Here is a 7885-nt window from a genome sequence, read left to right as displayed (position 1 = left end):
TAGAAGTCAGTGTAAAATTAATATGAAAAAAGACTTCCTTTTCTGATGCTCAAAATTAATGACCTCAAGTGGTAATTCAAAGAAATAAAAAAAACCTATTAAAGCATTTTCAAAAGAGCCTAAGATCAATGATAGCTGTTGCTTACATCCTGTGAAAATGAGTTGCTGGTCCTGTGATGCTTTCTAGAAATATCCTTAACAATTTTTTTACTTGGTATTGCTATTTTTAAAAAAAACACTTTATCATCATTCTCCCTCTGTAAGATGCAATATTAATCAAATAGCTTAAATATGGCTAATTATCCTCTTTCTCGTTCTGAGGATCGGATTCAAAACAAAGCACACAACAGAAATGAAAAAGAAGTAGAAAAAAATAGCCCAATAGCAATTAAGAGCATAGAATGAGAGCTGATGTTAAGAAATGTGACTCAACCTATAGAATTGTAGAAAATCCCCTTGAAACATTTAATTGCACGGCTCTACTCATTAGAGGAACTGTATCTTCCTTTTGCCCCCTCTGAGAGCTGATGAAGAAATTCTCATTTTATGAGAACACTTGGACACAGGGCGGGGAACATCACACCCCGAGGCCTGTCGTGGGGTCGGGGGGAAGGGATAGCATTAGGAGAAATACCTAATGTAAATGACGAGTTGATGGGTGCAGCAAACCAACATGGTACACGTATACCTATGTAACGAACCTGCACGTTGTGCGCTAGAACTTAAAGTATAATTTAAAAAAAAAAAACCTCATTTTAAGTGGTTATCCAGCAACAGAACCAGAAAATTGTTACTTTTACAGAAGGTAGGTTTTATTGCATATACAAAATGGATATTGTTATTTTAAATTAGATATGTCCAAGGTAAACGATCATATCAGCAAACAAGAACAGTTTGACTTCCTCTTTACTGATTTGGATGCTCTTTCTCTTTTGTCTGATTGCTCTGGCTAGGACTTCTGGCACTATGTTGAAGAGGAGTGGTGAGAGTGGGCATCCCTTTCTTGTTCCCATTCTCAGAATGCTTTCAACTTTTCCCCATTCAGTATTATGTTGGCTGTGGGTTTGTCATAGATGGCTTTTATTACATTAACGTACGTCCCTTGTATGCTGATTTTGCTGAGGGTTTTAATCATAAAGGGAAGCTGGATTTTGTCGAATGCTTTTTCCGCATCTATTGAGATGGTCATGTGATTTTTGTTTTTAATTCTGTTTATCTGGTATATCACATTTATTGACTTGCGTGTGTTAAACCATCCCTGCATCCCTGGTATGAAACCCACTTGATCATGGTGGATTATCTTTTTGATATGTTGTTGGATTCACTTAGCTAGTGTTTTGTTAAGGATTTTAGCATCTATGTTCATCAAGGATATTTGTCTGTAGTTTTCTTTTTTGGTTGTATCCTTTCCTGATTTTGGTATTAGGATGATGCCGGCTTCATAGGATGAATTAGGGAGGGTTCCTTTTTTCTCTATCTTGTGGAATAGTGTCAAAAGAATTGGTACCAATTCTTCTTTGAATGCCTGGTAGAATTCTGCTGTGAATCTGTCTGGTTCTGGACTTTTTTGTGTTGGTGATTTTTAAATTACTATTTCAGTCTCGCTCCTTGTTATTGGTCTGTTCAGGGTATCTAATTCTTCCTGATTTAAGCTAGGAGGGTTGTATTTTTCCAGGAATTTATCCGTCTCTTCTAGGTTTTCTAGTTTATATGCATAAAGGTGTTCATTGTAGCCTTGAGTGATCTTTTGTATTTTGGTGGTTTCAGCTGTAATATCTCCTGTTTTGTTTCTTAGTGAGGTTATTTGGATTTTCTCTCTTCTTTTCTTGGTTAATCTTGCTAGTGGTCTATCAATTTTATTTATCTTTTGAAAGAACCAGCTTTTTGTTTCATTTATCTTTTGTATTTTTTGTTTGTTTCAATTTCATTTAGTTCTGCTCTGATCTTGGTTATTTCCTTTCTTCTGCTGGGTTTGGGTTTGGTTTGTTCTAGTTCCTTAGTTCCTTGAGTTGTGACCTTAGATTGTCTGTTTGTGCTCTTTCAGAATTTTTGATGTAGGCATTTAGGGCAATGAACTATCCTCTTAGCACCACCTTAGCTGTATCCCAGAGGTTTTGATAGGTTGGGTCATTATTGTCTTTCAGTTCAAGAATTTTTTAATTTCCATCTTGATTTTGTTTTTGACCCATAGCTCATTCAGGAGCAGGTTATTTAATTTCCAAACCCTAAGTGTTCCCCCAGAAAACTACTAGAACTGATTATATAATTCAGCAAAGTTTCAAGATACTGGATGAATGTACACAAATCAGTAGCTCTTCTATGCATCTACAGTGACCAAGCAGAGAATCAAATCAAGAACTCAACCACTTTTACAACAGCTGCAAAAAAAAAATAAAGCAAAATACTCAGGAATATACCTAACAAAGGAGTTGAAAGTCCTCTACAAGGAAAACTGCAAAACACTGCTGAAAGAAATCATAGATGACACAAACAAATGGAAACACATCCTATGCTCATGGATGGGTGGAATCAATATTGTGAAAATGACCATACTGCCAAAAGCAACCTACAAATTCAATGCAATCACCTTCAAAATACCACCGTTATTCTTCACAGTTAGAAAAAAAAATTCTAAAATTCATATAGAACCAAAAAAGAGCCCGCATAGCCAAAGCAAAACTAGGCAAAAAAAACAAATCTGGAGGCATCACACCACCTCACTTCAAACTATACTATAAGGCCATAGTCACCAAAACAGTGTGTACCACTATAAAAATAGGCACATAGACCAGTGGAACAGAATAGAGAACCCAGAAATAAACCCAAATACTTAAACAGCCAATTGATCTTCGACAAAGCAAACAAAAACATGAAGTGGGGAAAGGACTAATTATAGAAGATAACATTGGAAAAACCCTTCTAGACATTGGCTTAGGCAAGGATTTCATGACCAAGAACCCAAAAACAAATGCAATAAAAACAAAGATAAATAGCTGGGACCTAATTAAACTAAAGAGCTTTTGCATGGCAAAAGGAACAGTCAGCAGAGTAAACAGACAACCCACAGAGTGGGAGAAAATCTTCACAATCTATACATCTGACAAAAGGACTAATATCCAGAATCTACAACCAACTCAGTAAGAAAAAAAACAATCCAGTCAAAAAGTGAGCTAAGGACGTGAATGGGCAGTTATCAAAAGAGGATACACAAATGGCCAACAAACATATGAAAAAAATGTTCACCATCACTAATCATCAGGGAAATGCATCAAAACCGCAATGCGATACCACGTTACTCCTGCGAGAATGGCCATAATCAAAAAATCAAAAAACAGTAGATGTTGGCATGGATGCAGTGATCAGGGAACACTTCTACACTGCTGGTGGGAATGTAAACTAACACAGCCACTATGGAAAACAGTGTGGAGATTCCTTAAAGAACTAAAAATAGAACTACCGTTTGATCCAGCAATCCCACTACTGGGTATCTACCCAGAGGAAAAGAAGTCATTATTCGAAAAAGATACTTGCACACGCATGTTTATAGTAGCACAATTCACAATTGCAAAATCGTGGAACCAACCCAAATGCCCATCAATCAACAAGTGGATAAAGAAGCTGTGGTGTATATATATATATACAATGGAATACCACTCAGCCATAAAAAGGAATGAATTAACAGCATTTGCAGTGACCTGGATGAGATTGGAGAAATTATTCTAAGTGAAGTAACTTAGGAATGGAAAACCAAACATTGTATGTTCTCACTGATATGTGAGAGCTAAGCTATGAGGACGCAAAGTCATAAGAATGATACAATGGACTTTGGGAACTTGGGGGAAGAGTGGGAGGGGGTGAGGGATAAAAGACTACAAATATGGTGCAGTGTATACTGTTCGGGTGATGGGTGCACCAAAATCTCACATATCACCACTAAAGAACTTACTCATGTAACCAAACAGCACCTGTACCCCAATAGCTTATGGAAAAATAAAATAATAATTAGATATGTCCCAGGAACTTACTAGACAGATAAAAGAGTATTCAGAGAGATAAAGACCTGCATCCTGGGTTGTCTGATTCCAGAGACAGTATCTCAACCTTAGTACTACTTGTTTTCCCTGTCTTAGTACTAGGCTGTAGGAGACAACATTAGGAAGACAGTAGTTCCTGGCCTGGTAATGCTGACAGTTTCATAAGAAATACACGTGTAGCAAATCATGAGACCCCAACAAGGAAAGTATAGTATCAGAGAATGAATCATATGTTATGGGAGCACTTTTAAAAGAGCAGATTTGGGAACACTGACTTTGCTTGTTCTGGGGTTGTGGCAGTCAAGGGGGTCAGACAGTTTTCAGAGGGGAGATAACATTTGAGCTGGGTCTTGAAGAATAGAGTTTTTCTGGCTCTAAGGTGGTGGAGTGGATGACTGTAGGCAGAGAAACAGCATCCTCAAATACACAGTGTCATGTAATTGGTGATGTGTGAGATGACCACAAGATTCTAACCATGGTGGACAAGTGAATAGGAAAAGGAGCAAGTACAAGAAAGTGAGGGAAGAGCAGGACATAATGAATTGAGTTTGGAGCTTGTTGAAGTGGGTGGGTATTCCAGGTCATAATGTCCGATCAACAGTGAAATGTTACATAATACAGATTTGGAGCTTTTAACAGGTGGTAAGTGAGGTACAGATCTTGGAGTCATTGGTGAGTAATGGACGGTTAAACCAGTGAAGGTGGCTGAGATCACCCAGGGGGACATTTAATTCAAGAGGAGCAGATAATGGAGCATAACATCTTGGAGCCCTGAACTTTAGCTAGCAATCCTACGATAAATGCTACCATTTATCCGTATATGGGTTAAATGGGTTGTTGGAGTTGGCTTAAGACCCTAGCCACTATTTAGAAAAGTTTCTATGTAGAAGTGCAGAGTAAGTTCAAGCAACTTAGAATTTAATTTGGGGCCACAAACTGAAGTTGGAGCTTGGTTGTACTTCTTTTTGCATATCCTAAATATACCTTTTTACTCTATGGCTCAGTGTGCTGGAACTTGGAAAGCAATTCCTAGCTTAGCCTGCCTACACACTTTGCATTTTTATTGCATTTGAGCATATCTTCAGCTGTACTTGGTATTTCAGGCTTACTTGGTTCATTTGTAATTCAAGTATGATGACATACAACTGGTACAATTAAACTAGGATTGACTGTCATGTGCCTGGCACTGTGTTGAACTGCTGTTTGTTCCCTTCTGCCACTGTGATTAGTACCATAAGGAAATGTGAGTGTGGTGAGTTTTTAACTCAAGTAGGGCCTTTTCAGAGAATAATATTGGTGATAAAAAGGCATTGTTTGCAGCGTCAGGAATACTGATGTGGCGAGACTCTCAAAACCTCTTTCGTAGGCCTCTATGTGATGTTACAGTAGTCTCACTTTATCCAAGGTTTCGTTTTCTGCAGTTTCTGATGAAATCTTGCACCACCCTACTCTGTCCACTCAGGATGTGAATCCTCCCTTTGTTCAGCATATCCATGCAGTACCTCCTCCTCAGTCACTCAGTAGCCACCTCAGTTGTCAGAGCTCCCGTCAAGGTATTGCAGTGCTTGTGTTCAACTAACCTTTATTTTACTTATAGTAGCCCCAAAGCTGCAAGAGTAGCAATGCTGGCAATTAGCATATGCCAGCTAGAAGCTATAAAATACTTCCTTTATGTGAAAAGGTGAAAGTTCTTGATTTAATAAGGAAGGAGGGAAAAATCGTAAGCTGAGGCTGCTAAGATCTGTAATAAGAACGAATCTTCTATCCATGAAATTGTGAAGAAGGAAAAAGAAATTCATGTGTAGCCTGTATAGGGTTTGATACTATCCACAGTTTTGGGCATCCACTAGGAATCTTGGAATGTTTACCCCATCAATAAGGGGGGACTACTGTGTTCTATAATTCTTGGTCTCATTTTTATTAAAATAGTGTGAAGTGGTTTATTGGTTTTTTTTGTTTGTTTCAAGTACATTTGAGAGAGTGAAACCCTCTGCTCTTTTCTGTGTTTACTGTGTGTGACTATTACTAGAGATCTAGGAATATACTTACTATTTGGCACAAACTGACTATTCAGTGTCTTTGGTTTTATTTGTAATGTACAAAAACAAGAGGTTGATTCACTGTAAGAGCTGCTTGTATCTTCCCGTAACCACTTAGTAAGAGCAACAGTGATTTACCTTAACGCCTCTGAGAAAAGAACTACTTTTAATAACTCAGCCTTTGTGTGGGGTAAGGTGAGGGGATATTCTTGTTTCATTAAAGAATGTGACTTCGGCCAGGCACAGTGGCTCACGCCTGTAATCCCAGCACTTTGGGAGGCCGAGGCGGGTGGATCACGAGGCGGGTGGATCATGAGGTCAGGAGATCGAGACCATCCTGGCTAACACAGTGAAACCCCGTCTCTACAAAAAAATAGAAAAAATTAGCTAGGTGTGGTGGCGGGCGCCTGTAGTCCCAGCTCCTTGGGAGGCTGCGACAGGAGAATGGCGTGAACCCAGGAGGCGGAGCTTGCAGTGAGCCGACATCACGCCACTGCACTCCAGCCTGGGTGACAGAGCGAGACTCCGTCTCAAAGACTGTGACTTCAGAAGTTCAGGATAAGTTTGGGACAGTGGTGCTGGGCTAAGAGGAGGGCTTGGCAGGGCTCAGGAGGCCCAGGCCTGGCTGAGTGGAGAGCTGAATGCCTGGGGAAGAGGAATAGGAAGAGGAAGTGATTCCACACCTCATGCCTACCCTTGGATTTTCTCAGGACCGCCTCCCCCTTCAGAGCACACCAGTGCAACTTGCAACTGCCAGCAGTAGCATTTATTTGCCTGAGCCCTTGTTTTGCCTCTGGAGCCCATTTTGGCTATCCACATGGCAGGCCAGAAGTTCAGGAGCATCCTGGGAGAAGGAGCAGACCCCTAGGAGAAGCCTTCAACCAGTGACTAACAGGAGGTGGAGTACACATACCACAGCTCTGTCACCCCTTGGCTTGGATAGCTCATGTGTACACCTTACACTGGCTTCCCAGCACGCTTCAGCTTGTCACCCACAGTGGTAGCTGGCTTGACAACACTCTATTGGTTGCTTTCCCTTTCTTGTCACACTTCTCCACTTCCCTATTGGTGTTTGCCTTCATCTCCCAAATGAACCCTTTCACTAGAGTATTTGTCACAGGAGATGCTTTTGGGGAAAGCTAAGAACTAAAACACCTCACCTCTTTCAGAAAGAAAGTTTCAGGCTTCTGGTGTAAATGCCCTCACACTTACAAGGTGGGCATGATGAGCAGGGAATCAAAGTGAAGACTTTAGTTAGGTGGCCCAGATTACAAATATGCCTGCTAGCAAGCACCTTCTGTGGTACTTGGAAAAGAGTGCTTGGAAGGGCACTGGCTACCTTTGATTTCTTTCTCTGAGCTTGACGCTGACTATTCCTCTTCTATCCATACACTCTTTCTTGACACTGGGCACAGTCAATTGACTAGCATTCTGTTTTCTAAATGACCATCATATTCCGGCCTTGCCTCTCAAGATGATGCCAGGTCATCTTGATGGAGCAGCAAGTCTACCTAAGCTTTTTTTTTTTTGAGACGGAGTCTCGCTCTGTCGCCCAGGCTGGAGTGCAGTGGCGCGATCTCGGCTCACTGCAAGCTCCGCCTCCCGGGTTCACGCCATTCTCCTGCCTCAGCCTCTTGAGTAGCTGGGACTACAGGCGCTCGCCACCATGCCCAGCTAATTTTTTGTATTTTTAGTAGAGATAGGATTTCACCGTGTTAGCCAGGATGGTCTCGGTCTCCTACCTCGTGGATCCGCCCGCCTCGACCTCCCAAAGTGCTGGGATTGCAGGTGTGAGCCACCGCGCCCGGCCCC

This window comes from Pan troglodytes, chromosome 9 (assembly GCF_028858775.2).
Source record: "Pan troglodytes isolate AG18354 chromosome 9, NHGRI_mPanTro3-v2.0_pri, whole genome shotgun sequence".
Classification (NCBI taxonomy): Eukaryota; Metazoa; Chordata; class Mammalia; order Primates; family Hominidae; genus Pan; species Pan troglodytes.
The sequence above is the reverse complement of the archived record's forward strand: the minus strand, read 5'-3'. Positions refer to the sequence as shown.